The sequence below is a fragment of the Pagrus major genome, chromosome 20, assembly GCF_040436345.1.
Source record: "Pagrus major chromosome 20, Pma_NU_1.0".
NCBI classification, from domain to species: domain Eukaryota; kingdom Metazoa; phylum Chordata; class Actinopteri; order Spariformes; family Sparidae; genus Pagrus; species Pagrus major.
The window spans coordinates 22,792,109-22,811,992 of NC_133234.1; the positions used below are offsets into that span (position 1 = coordinate 22,792,109).

Consider the following 19,884-nt stretch of genomic DNA (forward strand, 5'->3'; position numbering starts at 1 on the left):
TAAAAAAAAATGGATGTGATGGCATGAATAAAAAAAAAGGCTTTCACTTTGCCGTACGCTGACAGATCCTGGATGTGTTCAGGATGCCGCTGTCGGCGTGCGGCCTATTTGAAGCAATTATGGTAATTTTGTTGTTGAAAAGAAGGTTTCTGTTTTTCCAGCTGTTACTTCGATCAGAATAAATGGAAAGCATTATCTCTCACATTTGAAAGGTATGCAGATATGATCATGAGGAAGAGTATTATCCACTTCTGTCTATCTGTCTATACATCCATAGATTTGTTGGTGGCTATTAAATAAAGTGGAATAGATAGAATAGAAAAACAAAGCTCATTTAGAGTGATCAGAGTGAGCCCTGATCCACTCTGCTGGTGTTCGTTCTGCGATAACGATCACCACTTTGCACAGTTTCGCTCACAGACTGCATTTAAAATCAATGGTAAATGCTAATTGCCACAAATTCAGTTTCGTTATCAAAATATAGAGTGAAATTTATGGTAATTTATGCGGTTTTCTTTACATTAAGTGTCAGAAGTCACACAAATGTTCATCCAAGAATGTGGCTCTAAAAAAAAAAAATCAATGTTAGTGCTGGTGGTAATGATTTTTATCATAACTCATTAATCTGTGGGGAGTTTATTTGGGGGAGTTTGTTTGTTTACAAACTTTCAGTGTCTGCAGAGCTGCTGTTACAGCTGGTCCACTGTCACAAAGTTAGATATAAACACATTTGGCAATTGATTAGCTGTTAAAGGGAGAGAAGGCCAACATTTGCTGGTTCCAGCTTCTCAAATGTAATGAGAAAAATCCTTGTTTGTCTCTGATTTAAGGCATTATAAATAGAATTTGGGGCCCAGGAGGTAGAGCGGGTCGTCCAGTAATCGGAAAGGTCGCTGGTTCGAATCCACGACTCCTCCAGCTGCATGTGGAAGTGTCCTTGAGCAAGATACTGAACCCCAAATTGCTCCTGATGAACAGTTGGTACCTCACATGGCAGCCTCTGCCATCAGAGTATGAATGGGTGAATGTGACAAGTGCTGTAATGCAACTCCGTTTACCATTTACCAATATCTGAGGCTCTGTGGACAAAACAAACAACCCAAAGACGAAACCTTTTGTTATTCTGCACCGATTTAAAGACATTTTAGCCACTAAACTGAAGAAACAAAACATTGATAGATTGATGATAATGAAATTTAAAATTACATGTTGAATGAAATCATTAAAATTGCATTGTTTGTCCTCCAGAAAACCCTTACACAAGAAGCCGGCACTGGGACATGTTTAGCATTTTTGCTTGACAAATGACCTAAATGATGAATTTAGAATAAAAATTGTTGTTAATTTCCTGACAATTGACTAATTGACTAATTATTTCAGCAGTAATCAGTATAAGAATGGATGACCACATCGAATCATGAGGGATCTAAAAACTGAATTATCATTATTATCATCAATATTATTATATAACATACTATAATGTATATCTATGTGTTGTTATTCTGTTTATTAGCCTATAGTAGATACCATATATATATACACTACTGTGTATGGATATGCAAGAAAAGTCAAATGAAGTGTGTTGCATTATATTTGGGGACCAGAAATATTCACAAAACACAAAAAATAAAAATTCTGAATTAACAATCAAGTGAAAACACTAAAATATCCCAATGATCCCTCACTATTTTGAGTCGTGTATATCGACAGGGCTGCACGGTACGGTCAAAAAGTGATATTGCAAATTATTTTGACATATATCGCCATATAATCCATGATAATTATGTATTCTCAGTGCTGTATCGTAGGCAGCTGGACGTGTTTCAGTTCCTTGACGATGTCTCACATCTCGTCCAAGAGGCTTCTTCAGTTCTGACTAACTGGAGGGGAGTTGCAGGGTTTTAACCTCTGTGTGGGAGTGTCCTCGCAGAGTCGTTATGGACACGTGTGAGCTCTGAGTTCACGAGTAGTTAGGGCCACTTGTGGGTTGTTGACTTAACCGGCCTTCATGTGGGTTGCAAAGGCTAGGTGAGCCCAGGTGTGAATGGTTGTTAAGCTGTCTGGGGAGAGAACTCAGTACTGCATTGTAGGTGTAATAATTATGGATGATTACATTTTACACAAAAACTAGTAAAATCATGAAGACGTGGCATTTTTCTCCCTGTCTCGGCCAAGTAAATGTTTTTTATTACATCTGGAGAACAATCTTCTCTGCAGCGCTACAAAATGTCATTAAAACACTGTTTTGTGACACATTTGACCTTTTATAATAAAATAATTGTCATATTGCAATTTCGATTATTTTGCGATTAATTGTGCAGCCCTATATATTTATGCATCGTACGCTCTTATTTTGCACATTGCAGCATCAGTATCTACTGCCACCGTGCACAATCCAGGTCAAACTTTGTGCACTACTGGACACATGTGGACAGTCTTCACCTACTTTAAAATCACTCACACTCTATTCATATTTATATTCACGCTCTAGAAATACAGATAGATAACTTTATTAATCTCTGAAGGGAAATTAGGGTATCGTATCAAAATACAAGGACAAATATAGAAACAATAAAATACTATATACAATAAAAATGCTTAAGTAGCTATGAGATAAAATAAGATAAGAGGTAGTAAAGTAAAATAGAATAAAATACTGAGGTAGAAGAGAAAAGGTAAGTTGTATTACCACACAGCACGTGTAATTTATCTACCTTATACAAGGTGGACTAATCTCACCTTTCCCAAAGGGAGGAGGAGGAGGAGGAGGAGGAGGAGGAAGGAGGCGCAGTGAGGATGAGGTCAATAAATAAGGAAAGCAGCGGAGACGTTCCGCATTTCAGTCCCGACATGTGTGAGTGTGTACAGTGCGTGCTTTACAGTGGTGGTCCTGTAGAGAGCGGTAGATAGTTTTAATAAGTGGTCACACGGCCCCGGCAGCGCTGCCTTCACTGTACTGTACATAAGCGGAGGGAGGAGCGAGCCGTGTAGTATTTCTTTTTTGGTTCTTTCCCTCCCTGTCGCTGCAGCCCGTCCAAAACCCGCTCCTGGAAGAGACCAGCAGAAAGAAAAGAAGAGAAAAAAAAAGAGGGGAGCAAACAAAACGACTCATTTCCACGCTTGGACAAAAAATCGTAGGACGGAGGGGAGGAAAATAAATAAAAAAAAAAAAAAACAGGGGGGGAGAATCCGCCTTGTGAGAGGAGGGAAGAGAGAGGAGAGGACCGAGCAGCTTTGAGCGGAGCACCGGGCTCGGAGTGAGGCTGGTTCGGGGAGGGGGGACGTGGAGCCACTCAGCGCCGCCGCGACACTTGTGCAGAAACCCGGAGGAGGAGGAGGAGGAGGAGGAGGAGGAGGAGACCCCCGCTGACTTTTCTCCCGCTTCATTTCCTGCCTGATGCCCTGATATCCCAAGAACCGAGCTGGTGTCCGGGGACCGCGTGGGGGGCTCGATCCGACGGTGAGTGTCGTTATCGGGGCTGGGAAAGGGGGGAGAAACCGATAGCGTGGTGGTGGTGGAGGTGGTGGTGGTTGCATGCAGTTGTTTGGCGGAGCTAGCTTCAGTAGCCTGGTTTGACAGATCAGATCAGATCAGCAGCCAAGGTACACACACACACACACACACACACACACACGGTGGTACTGCACTGCCGGGCTGCAGCCGTACCGACACTATTGTTGTTGACGTTTGGTGCTTGTTGTCAATGAATCGGGCCGGATATGGGTGCACATAGGGCCGTGGTGCATGTGTGATAGTGGGTCATGTGTGTGCACCACACAGGCCCCGAACTTGGGTTTTTTTTTTTTTTTTTTTTTCATGCCTTGCTGCACTCTGGGGCGCGCGCATTGGTCCAATCGCGCATGCACACGTGCACACAAGATAGACTGATCGATAAAAAGCTCACTATCAGCTGTAACACAGCCCCTGATCGTCCTGCAGGGAGCTCCCTTCCTTCTTACTCCTGCAGGAGTGACTTTTTTTTTTTTTTTTTTTTTTTAAAAACGTGTTTATAACAGTGATCCAAAATAAACATGCAGTGATAACAAATGTGATTGCACACCTCCCTCTGTGCCACGCTGAGATGTGTGATGATCATTAACGCTCATATTATTCATGCCCTTTTCTTGAAAATGCAGTTGATGGTTGTGTATAATGGTGCATGTGATGCTCACACGCTGGCATTTAAGAGTTGATTAGTCCATCTCATATGTCTGTGCTTCATGGTTTGTGTTGCTGCAGCGCCGGTGATCAGTTCTGATTCCTCCCCACTTCTTGATATATATCAGAAATTCACCAGTATCAGAACAGGCTGTTCTTACGGAGGCACAATGTGCATTTCATTAGAGGCTGTCAGGGTCCGGGGGTATTAAATTACCACAGATGTGCCCAGTACAGCTCAAAAACAGTGTGTTGTGCTTGAACTAAAAATGCTTAAGTGATATGCCCTGAGTGACTGCTGCCATCCCGCTCCTCAGACCCATGTGAGAGTTCCCAGTAACAAAAATGACCCCAGAGCAAGCAGATCATCAGTACAATGGTGACAGTTTGTTTAATGCGTCTGCAGATGTTTGTGTACGTGGGGCTCCTTCATCACCGCTGTAATAATTAAATCGCCCTGTGTAACCACTCTGCTCGGAGCCCCTTTTTATTTTTCAGGGGGTCTCGATTCTCGCTCGCACTCATTTCCCACTGTAGTATCTCCCTCTGTGCTGATGGGAAGTGACAGTCTAAAAGCTGTGTGTACTTGCAGTTGAATCCATTGAGCTGGCAACAGAGGCATCTCCTCTGGCACACTGAGGGCTTTATCCTGAAAGTGGATCAACATGGTAACCAGTGAGAATTTCCAGCAATTTTTGACTCTTGGATGTCTAAATCATGAGGCTGGGGCTTATTTTTACGGTATGAAGTCCAAAAATACTCAATCTCATACCCGTCTGGGAGATTGCACGCACCTTGATTAATAAGTAATGTGTAATAATGTCATTATTATGTAAATTTATCCTGCTAAACCACTGCAGAGTCCTGGGATTTGACACAAAAATGAGCTGAAACAAAAGCTAATTTATGTCCGATCAGCTGGTTTTGGCCCCAGATGCCCACTGTTCATTAATCATTAGCCATCACCATCAGTTTAAATCGCTGTGTTCTTTCTCCGGGTTGATTATTAGCTCCCGAGACCAATCCACTGCTCGAGATTTCATCTAAGAATAGGATTTTTTAAACAGACTTAATGTGGACAAACGCATGTAAATAAAGAATAACACTCATGGAAACAAATACAGAAACTCTTTGAATCGTTCAGTTGACGTTTTCTCCAAAATCTTCCCACTTTTTTCCTTTTATTTTGAACATTTTTTTCCATGCATAGAAGGGAAATACTGGCTCCGCTCCCAACCGAGTGATGTAACAGTGTTGTACATGAGAGAGCACACACAGAGGCTGTGGTGGGTGTAGCCCCATGTGACCTGGTCTATATCTTCTCTTCTTCTCTTCTCTCGGCTCTTCTCTTCCCTGCATGGCTGGGGCTCCTTCAGGGGGCCCAGAGGTGACCTTCTTCAGTCCCTCCCAGCAGCGAGCACCCCAGTGGGCCTCTCTTTTTGTGACCCTGTTTCTGTCTGTCTTTCTTCCTGGCCTCCTCCTCCTCCTCCTCCTCCTCCCTCCTCCTCTCTCTCTCTCTTCATCTACTCCCATCCCCTCCTATTCCCCCGTGGTGGGGCAGCAGCGCTTAATGCTTAGAAACATAGAGCGTTCACTTATATAACCTTGGCTGTGCAGCTGATGTCCTGGTCTGTATCTGCTGTATAATGATGTCAGAGCTGTCTAGAGAGGCAGAGGGCATGCTGGGTAGGCCAATATGTCAAGAGCTATTCCTGAGCCGAGCCTGGTGAGAGAGGGGGGGGGGTGATGATCCTAGGATTTGCCTCCCCATTTCCTCCCTTTTTTGTCACTTAGGATGATGATGGAAGCTAAATGGAGGCCGACGGAGATACAGTTGATTAGATGTTCGTTTTTTTTGTCAGTCAGCTTTAATGAAACACGCGCGCATGATGCATCTAAGTTAAAGGAATGTCCTGGACATGGCAGTAATTGTCCCGAGGGAGCAGCTACACATTGTTTGCCCATATGTCAAGCTGAATACCTCAAGTCTCCACGACTCCTCTGATTTAGATTTTTCAGGCGTTTTTTTCAAACACACCTATTGGTAGATCGGCGGATAATTAAAGGTCAGAGAAGGTGACATATTTGCAGCTGATTAGCGTGACACGTGAGGCTTGTTTGATGTCGCCTTTCCCCCCATGAATGCACACATCCGAGACGACAATGGAAGGACATGCTTGTTATTCTTGTGCCTTTACGTTCTGTCTGACCTCAGTTGACTGTTGCTCATCTTATAGAAGCCGGGGCCCCAAGGCGCTTAACCACGTTGTCTGCGTTGTTCCATATGACTAATTAGATTATGCCACCCATATGCTATGGACTTGTAGGTTGGGTCATAGGATCTATTCAGCCAGGACGGACGCAGCCAACCACAAAATGCCATCTGATCATCACGGGTTCCTGCACTGGAACTGGGTTAATGGATTTTGTGGCGGCGTTAAATATAGCTTGTGTTTACCAGCGTAATGTATTTAGAAACTTGTTGTAAACAAAGCCATCTTTTATCAAAAGCATTTGTATAGAAACATTTGATCCCGCTTACTTTCATTTAAGGGAATAAATCGGCCACTTTACGCACAAAAAGCTCGCTCAGATGACCAACATTAGGCGTCTTTGTCTGTATAGGCCTATAGATCATCGTGCATGCCTATTGATAGAGTCCAGGCACAAATGAAGTCATGATGATCTGCTGATTTGGGTGAGCTAGTCACTGCCTCACAGCTCCAACAGCTCTCTGCTGCTCACAAAACTTCCTCTTGTGCCACAAAAATCCAGGTCTGAGCAACAAGTAACAACAAACTTGAGCTGTTTCAGTGTTTTCAAATGCTTCAATTTGGAAATTTTATCAGTTAATGCACATTTTCGAGTCATAATTAAAATTTCTAATTCTGTAAGTTTGTTGGTAGACTTGAGACAAGCAGGTTAGCGGACGGCACACTAGGATTTATTGCAGAATAAGTACATTTAGAGTGATCGACGCAACTTATAACTCTTACTTTATATTCATGTTTGATATTTTCTATACTTTATGTTTATATTGCATGTTTAAATGTATAGTGCATGCTCATATTTTATATTTATTCCTTTTTGTAGCTTGGTACAGCACACTGCATCTTGTTGCATGTATACAATGACAATAAAGGTATTTTATTATATAGTACCTTTTGTGCGAACATGCCATCCAACGTCCTTTATATAGCAAAATTTAAAAAAACAACACAGACCGGATGGCATCTATCTATCTATCTATCTATCTATCTATCTATCTATCTATCTATCTATCTATCTATCTATCTATCTATCTATCTATGTCAATATAATTTAATAAACAACGTAATAAGAACTCGTGTATCCTCCGTCCTCTCTGCCCTGAAGGAAACTCCGTTGCCATTTCCTGCAGTAATATCTGGCACGCAGAGTAATGACCGTGTCCTCGCTGGCAATTCAAACCTCATTAGCCCGAGAAGAATGAGGCTAACCTTTCTGTGTGATGTCGTGGCTGCCTTGTGTAGTTGCATTGAGAGGCCCGTGCAGCTCCACCACTGATAAGCATGCTGTCATGGTGAACACGACAAGAGATTATCAGTGCATTCTGCGCACAGACCACTTGGGGTCCTGCTGTCTTTGAGATACTGTAACCCCCCCACCCCACCCTGACACACAAACACACTTGTAGTCACATGACGTCAGATGTCAGCCAAGTTTGTGGCTTCTTCTCACTGTTGTGTTTTTTGTTGCCCCTCCCTTCAGTCCCTTCTGAGTGAGTTCGCTTTCGTTTTCAGTAGTTTCTGTTGAGCAGGGGTTTCCATGCCTGGCTCCCCCCATGTCTTTTTTATTTCTCTGAACCATTGTTACTCTCTGCTGCTCTCTGTCTCGAGCCTTTGCTTCAAAAGCTTCTTAAATCACAAGGGAAAATGATCATTTTTGCAAAAATGGCCTTTGTTGGCCAAAGAGAGGAGCGAGGCTGTTTTTTTACACAGCTGTACTGCTCACTTATTAACACCAGTCAGCTTGGCTCTGCCCGGGTACAACTGGGGCCACTCACAACTGGCTTTTCATCAACGGGAATACTTGGCACCGAGGGCCTGTGAGGTTTATTTTTGCCAGGGTGAAGCGGAGCACTTTACGAGGAGGAGTCCATCCCACATTCGCTGGCACTGAACTGCGTCCGCTCGAGAGAGAGAGTGAGAGAGAGCGAGAGAGCTGCTTCAATTTATTCAGTGGGATAAAAATTAAGTCACTACACATTTGCAGACATATTAAACAAACCAGTTCCCAAGACAATAAAGTGGCCACTCTTTTCTACTGTGTCGTAAACAGTGAGTCGTTGTGGCGTACAGAGGGATTCCCTTCATGTGGATTTGAGATTAAACTGGCAGTAACAGTTTCAGTATCCGTGCCCCCGGGGCAGATGATAATCAGTTTATAATCAGAGTTCCCGAGAGGAATTAATGTGTGATTACGACTCAGTTTGTGTGTTGGCGTTAAAGAAGTGGAACTGATAATAGGAATTGTAAAAAAAATAATAATTGGGGTTTACTTTGGATTGATAATTGTTTTGCTTTGACTGATGCAGTGGTAGATAATGTGTTTGTATGCTGGATATACCTGTAAATAGATAAACAATACAAGATTGTTTTCGTCATTATTTATCTGCAGACATTTCTCAATTAATTGATTAATCGCTTGGGCTATAAGATGTCGAAAAATGGTGAAAAATGCCCATCATGTGGGTTAATGGATTAATTGTCAACTTTAAAATGAATTGCCTAACTGTTTTGATAATCAATGAATCGCTTTAAGTTATTTTCAAGAAAATAACACCCAGATTTTGTAATTTCAGCTTCTTAAATATGAATATTTTCTATTTTCTTGAGTCCTCTAAGGCTTCTAAGTCACCTCAAGCAAAATTTTATGGACCAGACAACTAATCGATTGATCGAGAAAATGATCGACACATTTATCAACCTCAATTACAAGTTCCGAGAATCGATGGTGACGTCCTTTAAGTTGTTTTGTCCAAACAAACAGTCGAAAACCCCCAAATATCCAATTTACAGTGGAATAAAACAGAGAAAAGCAACAAGTCCTCAAAATAGAGGAGCTGGAGCCAGATAATGTTTGGACTTTTCCCCTGAAGACACTATTTTGATAATGGTTCAGCTATAGTATGAACAGTACAATGTTTTTTCTGTGCTGTGTGTATATATAGTACACAAATTACATCACCACAATCAACCGCCTCCCAGACGTAGAGGACAGTACGGTTGATGGCCCCTGATGAAGACAGTGGCTTTAATGCATGTGATAAGAGGCAGAAGAACAGATCTGTGATGCTGCTTTCTCTTTGGAAATGCACCATGCTTCAACGTATTAATCTGCTGAGGTAATGAATAACTCTGAGCAAAGAGATGCTTATAAAACCCCACAATTAGAATTTTTTGGCCGAGACCCAAGTTCCACTATGGCTCCTCTGCTCTTCCCGACATGTATATAGGTCAGCGCTGCATTTACTGTCGGAAAAAAAAAAGCAGCGAGCGCAGAATAATTTGACCTTTTTTTTTCATATCCCATCAGAGTGAGGTTAATGCTCTTTACTCGATGCCCTTGCAAATGAAACTGTAGCAGGATTTTTTGGTAAACAACGGTATTGTATGTCTTGAATGCCCCAGAATTAGAAGCTGGATAAATCATTGGCAATGCAAAAGTAAAGGCTGGAGTTTTTACTGCTCCCTGTTTTGTAATCTGTCATGCTCGAGGAAACTTGGATGGAGCCGTTCCAACGCCTGATGGTTTGGCAAGCTTCTGCAAAAACTCCACCTCTTGATCATTGTGTAGTTTCTAAATTCAAACTGTGGTTAAGGCCTCCACATATATACAAGTCACCTAAAGTACATTTGCTACTGAATAGCTGCGTAATTACGAGACCAAAAATAAAGACCTCTTGGCCTTCAGAATAGAAACATGTAGGTTTTCATTAGGGGCCATGACTTTTCGCTCCAGACAGTGTGGAATTACAAGTGTCAGGGGTGAATGAGGCTGTTATACATGTTGTACAGCAGCAGACACCCACAACCCTGAACTCTGTTAGGCCCCCTGCAACAACACCGCCCACCATGGTCCTAATTTCTTCACTTGAAATGATTTCAAACTGGGTATTAGTCAACTGTTTATTATATATAAGTGGATAAAGTGCTGGATCCACAATATTTTTTATCATACGCTTGATTTGTCAGTCAGCCAGATATTACAAGAGTGCAGACTTTACTTTTGATTCAAGCAAACAAAACTGTTTATCCATTAGGCTACTTTTATTATTTATACATTTCGACAATCTTTTTCAACCATTTATCCATAAGTTTATCAAAGTATCCCAACTGTTTCTTTTATTCTAGCAAACTATTGCCATTTTTCCACGAGCAGTTTTGGCCACGGCCGGGCCGTGCTGATTTGCTTTTCGGCGATGGACCTGCTCCAGAGTAGAGTCAACCCACCTCCAATTGGGCCGCGATGATGTCTTGCTACTGCAGCCAACCCCCAACAAGCACCCGTCTCCCCCTAAAATTGATACTCAACTCACGTCAGTGCAGGAAACCTGAGAGGAAGATGTTTTAAACTCAGACTTCAGCCTATCCATTAGTTTTAGCTAACTACTTTGACTTTTTAAAGTTGTAGCTCGCCAGTTCAGCAGTTTATCTATTGTTGTAGCTAACTATTGAGACTTCCCTGCTCACTTGCCAACATACGACATCGACTCTATGGTCTTCACACACTCTTAATCGCAGCATCAGGGCTATTCAGTTGATTCAATATGTGAGTATTTCCCTTTAATCAAATAGTAAATGCTGTTGTATAAAATTAGGTGAGCTCCATGCTCCCCCTGACAACTGCAGAAGTACTCCTTGAGGTACAGACACCCCTGGTTGGAAATCACTTTTCTGCAAGTACGCTATCTCTTAATAGAATATAGTTGTACTGGTAATACGTTGTTTAATTATTATAAGGTAATTCAAGCCCAGGGATTATGCTTTCAAGCCTAATATAAAGGTTTTAATACGTTCAGTTATGACAAGCCTCTTCTTTCTAGCTTTTATTGCACACCGCTCTCCTATTAATTTACAGCAAGCTGCTTCCTCAGTTGGCGAATGCCCCAGATTTTGGTCACATGTTTGGTTTTCACAGTGGTCGAGTCACAGCCCGGTCTGACTGGATGCAACAGGAGTGTGTGTAAGATGTTCCCCCCCGGCTGAAGCAGACTTTGGTTTATGTTATGACTGTCTGTGAGGTGAAAGATCACTTCAGAGTTTAGTTGGGCTTCCGTGAAGTGTGACTGACGGTGACCCACTCTTCACCGAGCCATGCCGTTTTACTGCTTACCCAGCACTTTTTCTGTTTGAGGAAAATGTTCTGTTTCTGACATCACATTCAAGCTGGGATCATCTTCACGCCAGTGACTCTTTTTCCTTCCTGCGATTATTTTGAGCGAATTGCTTCGGAGTGAAAGTGAAATTGGCCACTTGTCGAGTCAACTCAGTACATCTGTTTTTCACACAACTGCTGCCAGACTACTGTGTGTGATGCCTTCAATCCAATCCAATAATCGAACAATGATAGTGGCGGAAATCGTCTTGCCATTACATGACAGCTGCGGGTGGGTACGCTGTGGTTTGTGCAGGCCTGTGATGGTAACAGGAAACACAAGTCACCTGCATCAACAGTTTGTTTGATGCTACGATGCCAAAGCTACTTGTGATGACACTTTCCTCTCCTGATTATTATCTCGAGTTCCTGCACACTCACACATTGGCGCACTTGTCACTTGAGACTTCTCACTTCATTGCGGGTAACACAAATTTTGAGCTTTTAGCACGTGATTCTGAACACTGAATGTAATGTTTTAATGTGTTAAGATAAAGTGGCGATAAAAGAGGCGAGACACGGCCCTTCAGAGGCATCGTTCACCTGCAAGATCTTGCTAAGAAAGGGCAAAGTTACCTTTTTGTTTCAGCCAAAACAACTCTGCAAGCTTCACTTACTGATGCTCGCTCTCCATGTGGATGCAACCTTTTAAACCTGTAATCACAAACTCATGCCGCGCAGCCTTGCCAAGCTCAAACCCAAATGTGAGCATCTGATGCTTTTCTTTATCAGATTGGAGAGTAAACTGAATATTTTCTGGGTTTGTTTGGAATGTTTCTGACATTTTACAGGCAATAAAAAAGCAGATTAATCAATAAAAATAATCAGTCGCAGCCCTAATACTGTCAGACAGAGTAGATTAAGATAAGATGACTTTTCCAACCTTAAAGCTGCTTAAAGGGAAGATAAATAGGTAAAACCTGTTAGGGGATTAATTAATTGAAATTGCCGCTGTTTGTGCTGTATTATGTAATATTGTTGACAAAAACGCATGTAATTCAAATGTCAGTGGTTATTTTTAAACCAGGCATCACACTAGTTTGAATCATTTGAATTCTTGCGTCGGAGAGCTATTCTTATGATTGATGTGAGAGGTGTGCACCGGATCGCTGAAAGGGAAATGTGTTCGGCTCTTAGGTGTGGAACTGGCAAATAATCAAACAAAAGATGCAGTAAACGCTCCAGCGCTGGCAGCCTGCCCTTAACAAACACAATCAAACACAATTGAATCCTCGTCCACGAGAGCGCCGCACAAGGGGAAGTCGGCTGCTTATTAGCACTCTGAAATTAAGCCTTTAAAAATTTGAAGTACTAGTTTGGGAGCAACTTAGGGAGTTGTAAACAATCATTAACATTATATTATAAGATCACCAAGTTTCCCCTTCCCACAACCTAGATATTGTTCTGCCTGAGTGCATCATTAATCCTGGGATTTACCTGGCATTTTCCCTGAGCCAGGGAATGTGTTTCATCTCTACCTGTTAGTGTTGCTCGCCAAGTAGAAGGATGGAGATGGAGATGGAGATGGAGATGGAGAGAGCTACACGCTGGGAGGTCCAGAATGCCAACTTAATGCCAAGCGCCCTGAGGCTGTTTGTGCGTGCGTGTGTGTGTGTGTGTGTGTGTGTGTGTGTGTGTGTGTGTGTGTGCGTGCGTGTGCGTCTTTTGGAAAAGCACAGAGAGACTTGCTGATCTGGCAGAAGCGCACATTCCTCATCTGAGATGTTTAAACTGCAGCCAGTCAACAGAATCTGGCTCGCAGTAGTTGAAAGGGATTCAGTTTCTTGCTGATATATTGGAAATAACACCTCGTATTTCACGCACGTGCACGTGAGGGCAGGTGGCAAGGGCAGCAGTTGCGTTAATGCTCGCTGTGTGGACATTTGCGTGGCCGTATTTCTGCAGCGGGTCCGTGTGTTTGGTGTTGAGGACGGGCTCGTGTTTCCTTCCACATAGCTGGCCCGGTTCGCAGGAAACTCAATAGGCGATAGTGTGAGGCAATCACTCTGTTATTAGTGTACTGTACCGCCCTGCTGTATCTTTGGCCCCATCAACACTGGACGCAGAAGTTCAGGGAGTTCGGGTTTGCACTCTTGCACAGCAGTGTCACACAGTTGATATGCATTCATGTACAAACGCGCAATCACTCCAGCAGCAGCCACACACATTGATGTTCATCATGAGTTCACACAGGCAGCTCTTCTTACTTCACTCAGGCTCCTACAGATCTGTGAAGAACACATGTTGCATCAGATACGCAGTGTTTGCTCAATACTGTGCATAGGGGATATACACAAAGCCACTTACAGTTCATTTTTCAGCCTGCCAGCCTCCCTGTTTGTACAGCTCTGTCTAAACCGTCGCCAGTAAGTGTTCAGCGCCCTGCCCAACAACAACTGTTTTACTTGCGAAATGACAACCGAGTGGGAGCTGCCAACAGTCCTGTACTGTATCACTGCAACAACTTCCTCTATCAAAACAATTGTCGTTTAATTAAAAACAGCGTCCTTTTCACTTTGATTCCGACATGTGGAATTTGTGTATTTTGATGCTCTGACTAAAATGTCAGAGCACCAACAGACAAAGCGCTCACAGATTTTGCCTGGACGGAGGCCCGGGGTGATCGACGAGGGGTGTCGAGCTGGCCGAGCCCCTGAGAAGAGGCTCCAAATGCAGCTTGTGCTCTCTCCGTCCTGTCCCTGACCCTTGTCCAGGTTGGAAGGGCTCCAGCTGGTCCCTAGAGCGAGAGCTCTCCCCACTTTCACATCTGTAGTCCTCTTCTGTGCCAGAGCAGGCAGCGCTGGCCCTGCTGGAGTGTTTGTGTGTGTGTGTGTGTGTGTGTGTGTGTGTGTGTGTGTGTGTGTGTGTGTGAGAGAGAGAGAGAGAGAGAGAGAGAGAGAGAGAGAGAGAGAGAGCTATAACTTTAGATAACATTAGAGCAAGAAAGAGAATCATGTGTTGGACTCGACTTAATGTATTCTGTGTGTACTTCTATCACATGATGTACATAGTTTACAGCCCATCGCTCCCCCTTGTTATTCCTGTATTTGTGTGTGTGTGCTAGTGTGCTAAGCACGAGTGTGCCGGGCTGACCCTTATCTGACACGGGGGATTAGTTGACCGAAGGCGACTCCTGGTCTCCTCTAACCTCTGCCTGTCGTAGCCCTTCCCCTTGTTTTCGCACAGATTGTCAGTCAAACATGCTCTGCTCTGCAAAAACCAGAGTCTGCTGTAGCTTCTGTACATTAGCATACATTAAAAGGACCACCAGGATTGATTTAAGGACCATACCAGCTGTTTTGCATGGATTACCCCTCATTAAATTCAAATTATGTATTCCTGACATTCCTGTTAATCATTTCCTAAAGCATAACATGAGGTTTTTAAATGATTTCCAAGCTTCCAGAAAGTCATTTCTCTTCTTTAATTGTATATTTCCGTGTGCCATTTAGGGGAAAACAATTTGTCACTTACCTCTAATTAAAAGTGCACAGTGTTGTTTGGCTGAAGACATTTTAATCAGAGGAGGAAGATCTTCACTGACTAAACAAACTAAATAAACAAACACTCTTTGTTTTCATGACTGAACAAACAAACTGACCTTAAAGGACAACACAATTTCATACTGTTTTACTTTGTTTATGTGGCGGACCCTGCCACCTTTCTAGCTTCACACAGTGTTCAAGGGACCTTATTTTCCTCTGAGAACAGCTTGTTCAGTTATGAAAAAGATAAATACTTTACTTTACTTTAGAGTTTGTACTATTACCTCATTGATACTGTAAATTCTGAGTTTCAACTTCTTTCACGGCCCCTTTAAACTTTAGTCAATAGTTATTTCACTATCACGCACAATAAAATGCTTTATTAAGCATTTGTAAAGATTAGAAACATCGTTTGCAACTTTACAATAAAACAATTGCTCAATAAATGTTTTATAAAGCATTTCATTGTTTGTTAACAGTGAAATATTTTGTAACTAAGGTTAAACTAAATTTACAGTAAACCTACTGTATATTAATGATGTCTATTATAAAGTGTTGCCATGTCATGTAAAAAATGACATCACTTGACTGTCATGCAGCTTCTGAAGACAACACTTCAAGAAATACAGTATAGTCCCATATGACGATAATGATACAATATACGTATATTGTGCAGCCCTAATGTTACCCTCTGCATGGCAGTTTCCATTTTTGGTGGCAGGGTCCGCCATTCCTGCACTGCAGGATTCATATTGCCTTCTCATGCAGCAGGGATTCACAGGAAACGATGCAGCATGTAATCCAGCGTCACTGTAATTTAATCTCATTGATGTCAGCCCTCTCTGTTCACTGTTCGCTCTCCTGCAGCTGTATCAGAGCTGTATTAAGTTACTGCTAATGCAACCGAACATTTCCCTCAGCTGCTGCCTCACATTCAGACATGAGTTTGCTTTTATTGTAAGGCAGTCGTGGCCTCAGTATTCTGAACTAAACCACACTCGCTGTTCACACTGTGACCTTGTCTGTGTGGCTTAATCATCCAGGACTGGAATCTTGAGGAGTATAACATATTTTATAAGTAATTTAATGCACTACTAACACTACTCGTACATTGCTATTGTTTCCAGTGCTGGTACGCTACTAAAGACCGTATTAATCCAAATTACAAAGAAGTCTTTGTTTTGACTTGCTATGCATTTTCTGCCTGGACCCTGACATAGTGGATGTAATGGGTGTATAGTTTCTGATGTTGAAAGTGTTGCACAATCACATTCAATCACATTAAATTCAAAAGTAACATAACAGAAACAGAACAACAGAAAATTGTCCTTGTTAACTGGAGAAAATATCACCTTTTGGGTGAACTGCCCCTTTAAAATTCACTTGCAGAGGCCTTAAAGGTAACCAATCACAGTGAAGATGTAGTTAAAGCATGTAGCTACAGAGTTCAACTGTAACCACTAGAGCCTCAGCGATCAGTCGATTTATTGATCAGTCGATTAATTGATCAGTCGATCAAAAGAAAATGTGAGGATTTGTCTCTTTTCATTCATTTATAATTGTAAATGAATATTTTCTGGAGTTTGTTGAACAAAAGAAGCTCTTTATGGACCGCTTTTAGACTTAACAACTGCAATTAAAAAAGTGTAATGAATATAAATGTGAGTAACAACTCTGCACGCAACATATGCTCGAATACAGACATTCATAAATTACAGTATAATGTGCAAATGCAAAATATGCACCAGCGCTACCAGGGGAAATTTCTCCTCATTATTGTATGTAATTACATATAAGTTTATCCATCATCGCGGGATAATGTGGCTCAATTACTTCCTCAGAAATGCAACAAATAGACATTTTTGTCTGCCATCAAACAGATGTGCCAACTGATTTTATTATTAGAAATGAGCGCCAGTGTGTTTCCAGCAAGTGAATAATTGATTATCGGACTGTCTCTGTTGGAGCGCAGGCCTCTCATTATGCATACTGTTGGACACATACAACACATGTGCCTGCCTCAAACAGCGTACACACACACAAACACTCAATTTCCCATAAAACCCCCTCACAGAGAATATAAAATTGTTTGTGATTTCCAGCCCAGCATGCTCTGCTCTCTCGTTCCAGTTATCGCAGTGCCGTATAGTAGATTGAGGCTGCGTACGTGGGTGTTTCTGTACATGTGTTTAAGGCGTGTGGGTTCGGTTCCTGTGGCACTGCGTTTTCATAGGAGCGCCAGTGAATCTGAGTCAGACGGCTTCTTTACTGTAGATTAGAGGAAGGAAGGAAATTAGTGAGAAAGGAGGGGAGCAAGCGCCGAGAAATGGGTCAGACATCTGAGAGCCAGGCATTCCATTTTTCTGCGATGGGTGTCAAGACATTATCCAATTGCGTCTCCTTTTCTTCTCCTTACTTTCTCTACTCTCATGCGTCTTTTTTTTTTTGTTTCTCTCCCCACTTTCCCCCTGCCAAGGAAAAGTGCAAAGAGAGGAGAGAGTTATTATGCTTGGCATGTCTGCAGAGGACGGACTTTAATTTGGACACGGCCCAGCTGATCAATCTCCACATTGGCTCAGTTACAGCACTCTGGCTGTGTGTGTGTGTGTGTGTGTGTGTGTGTGTGTGAGAGAGAGTGTGTGAGAGTGTGTGTGTCTGAGACCACATGTAACAGCTAAGCTTTTAAAGTATGCAAAGCAGCAGATTGCTCTAAAAGTAAAGCACAGTGGATTAATCCTGTGTGGAAATGACTTATTCTACACACAGTGGCGTGGAGGAACAATGAATTGGATTAGAGCTGAAATGAGCATTAATGGAATACATGCTGCTCTCAACTCTAACTAAGTTAAAATAAAGGAAGTTAGGTCTATTTAGTGGAAGGCAGTCTGGATGTCAGCTCCAGCTGAGTGCCTGAGATGTAGGTGTGAAGTCCTATAGGTGGCACAGCTGACACGAGCGATGTTAGTTAATGTGTCACGGTAGATTGTAAGCTGATTTGGAAAAACGAGCTCTCTCGCACACAGACGAACACACATTTACTCCGATTTACACTTAAGTAACTCTGGGTGATTTGCATAATATGCAAACAGATGGATGTGATTCAGCGGGTGGTTTGGCACAGCGTCAGCGAGCCGGCACCATTTCCTGTTTGAGGCCTTTCTCTGGCATCGAGAGCACTTAGCCCACTACTATTAGAAAAAGTCCTAGTCGTGTGACAGCCGCTCTCAGGATCAGACTGCAGGCGGGACCGCCACAGCAGTGGACCCACCACGGCAAGAACGTTATTTAGTGAGGGGAGGAAATTAAACAATGCAGTTTATTCATCCTTTTCTCAGTGATTCGTTTTTGTAAAGTGCCTGTTATTATTCCCCACAGCCCAAGGTGACATCCTTAAATGCAGGGTTCAACGTTAATGTACCTGCCTCAAGTCAAGTTTTACATACAAATGACCTATTACTGTATTTTTTTATTGATAGGACAGATTGAGAGAGGGGGGTGACATGCAGCAAATGGCCACAGGTTGGACTCACATGGGTCGCACGCGCTTTACCAACAGAACTACTGGGCTGCCCAGCTTACTTGTATTTATTGCCATTATCTCCCAAAGACGAAGTCAACATGTGTAACATCACGCTTTCAGAAGCGATGTGTCTGTTAATCAGCAGCCACATCTTTAATATAGTTTAAACTTGGTTAGCCAACTTTCTGCATGTGTTGGGAGAATAAACACATGTGCAGCTCATTCAGATCAAGGACAGATGCTTTGTGGCTGTACTTGAATATGACAACCTTTTGTTGATCCTAACCCTCTCTGTCATCGCATATGTCAATATAGCCGATCTAACAGCACAGATGTTGACTTATGTCTTAACATTTTTACGAGGCGATCAGATTTCTTACTTGGTTGGTTCTCTGACAAGAGAAAACAGATGTTCATAAAGAAAAACAACCCAAAATCACAGACATACAAATTTGCATGGGACTGATATTATCACATGACCTCTGTGTTTGGCGAAATATGGTCGGTACCACGCGATGGAATTTTTACAAATTACAGGCATGGCAGATTCGACATCCGCAATTATTAAAAATTCCTGGAGGTGTCCAGGTAAAAGTAGATCCATGTGAATATGACTGAAGACTAAAGATAATTGTCATTGTTGATCTTTATATAAACTAAATGGATCAGAACAAGGACACAGTGTATCATAGATGCCGAGCAACAATCATTTTTGCATATGGGAAATGGTCATGTTCCAGTATAATTAAAACATTTGCTTGTGCTTCAGCTTTTTAAACGTCCTTACCCACCGCCATTTTCGGGCAGTCCTTATTGTTGAGTTCTGAAATGCCTTGTTTTGTCCAGCTGCTAGTCCAAAACCCAAAGATATTTAGTGCAATCACAGAAAATTTAGAAAAACAGAAAAATCTTCCATTTGAGAAGCTGAGTTGAGCAACTGTTTGGACTAAAAAAAAAAGACTGAAACGAATGTTCAGCGTTCAAAAATAGTTCATCAAGAGAGACTTCTTTTTTGAATGAATATTTATTGACATCAGATGAGAAAAAAGAGTCTTTGACGACGAGGCCACATTTTGATGTCTTGATTATATTTTAAGAGGGAAGCTGTGAGAAGGGAACCCGTGTAGAAAGATGCACAGAAGACTTAAGGTTAGAGCTTTTCCCTCAGTACATGGTCCAGTTTCATTTTCAGAAAGGAAAAGTTTGATGTTGTTTATGCGAAGCTTTTGACAAACAGCTCTGTCCCAAACGTCAGATTTGTCCAAAAAGATTAACAAATGGCTGCGGTCTAGTTTCGGGAG

General features: G+C 42.3%; 1 protein-coding gene across 1 annotated transcript in view; it reads left to right on the plus strand.

Annotated features, from left to right (window-relative positions):
* The first annotated feature begins 3,379 nt into the window (after window positions 1-3,379).
* thrab (thyroid hormone receptor alpha b) overlaps window positions 3,380-19,884 on the plus strand; it is a 154,167-nt gene continuing 137,662 nt past the window's right edge. The window contains exon 1 of the mRNA XM_073489288.1: window positions 3,380-3,460. The gene's annotated coding sequence lies outside the window, so the exon portion shown is untranslated. The remainder of the gene's footprint in view (window positions 3,461-19,884) is intronic.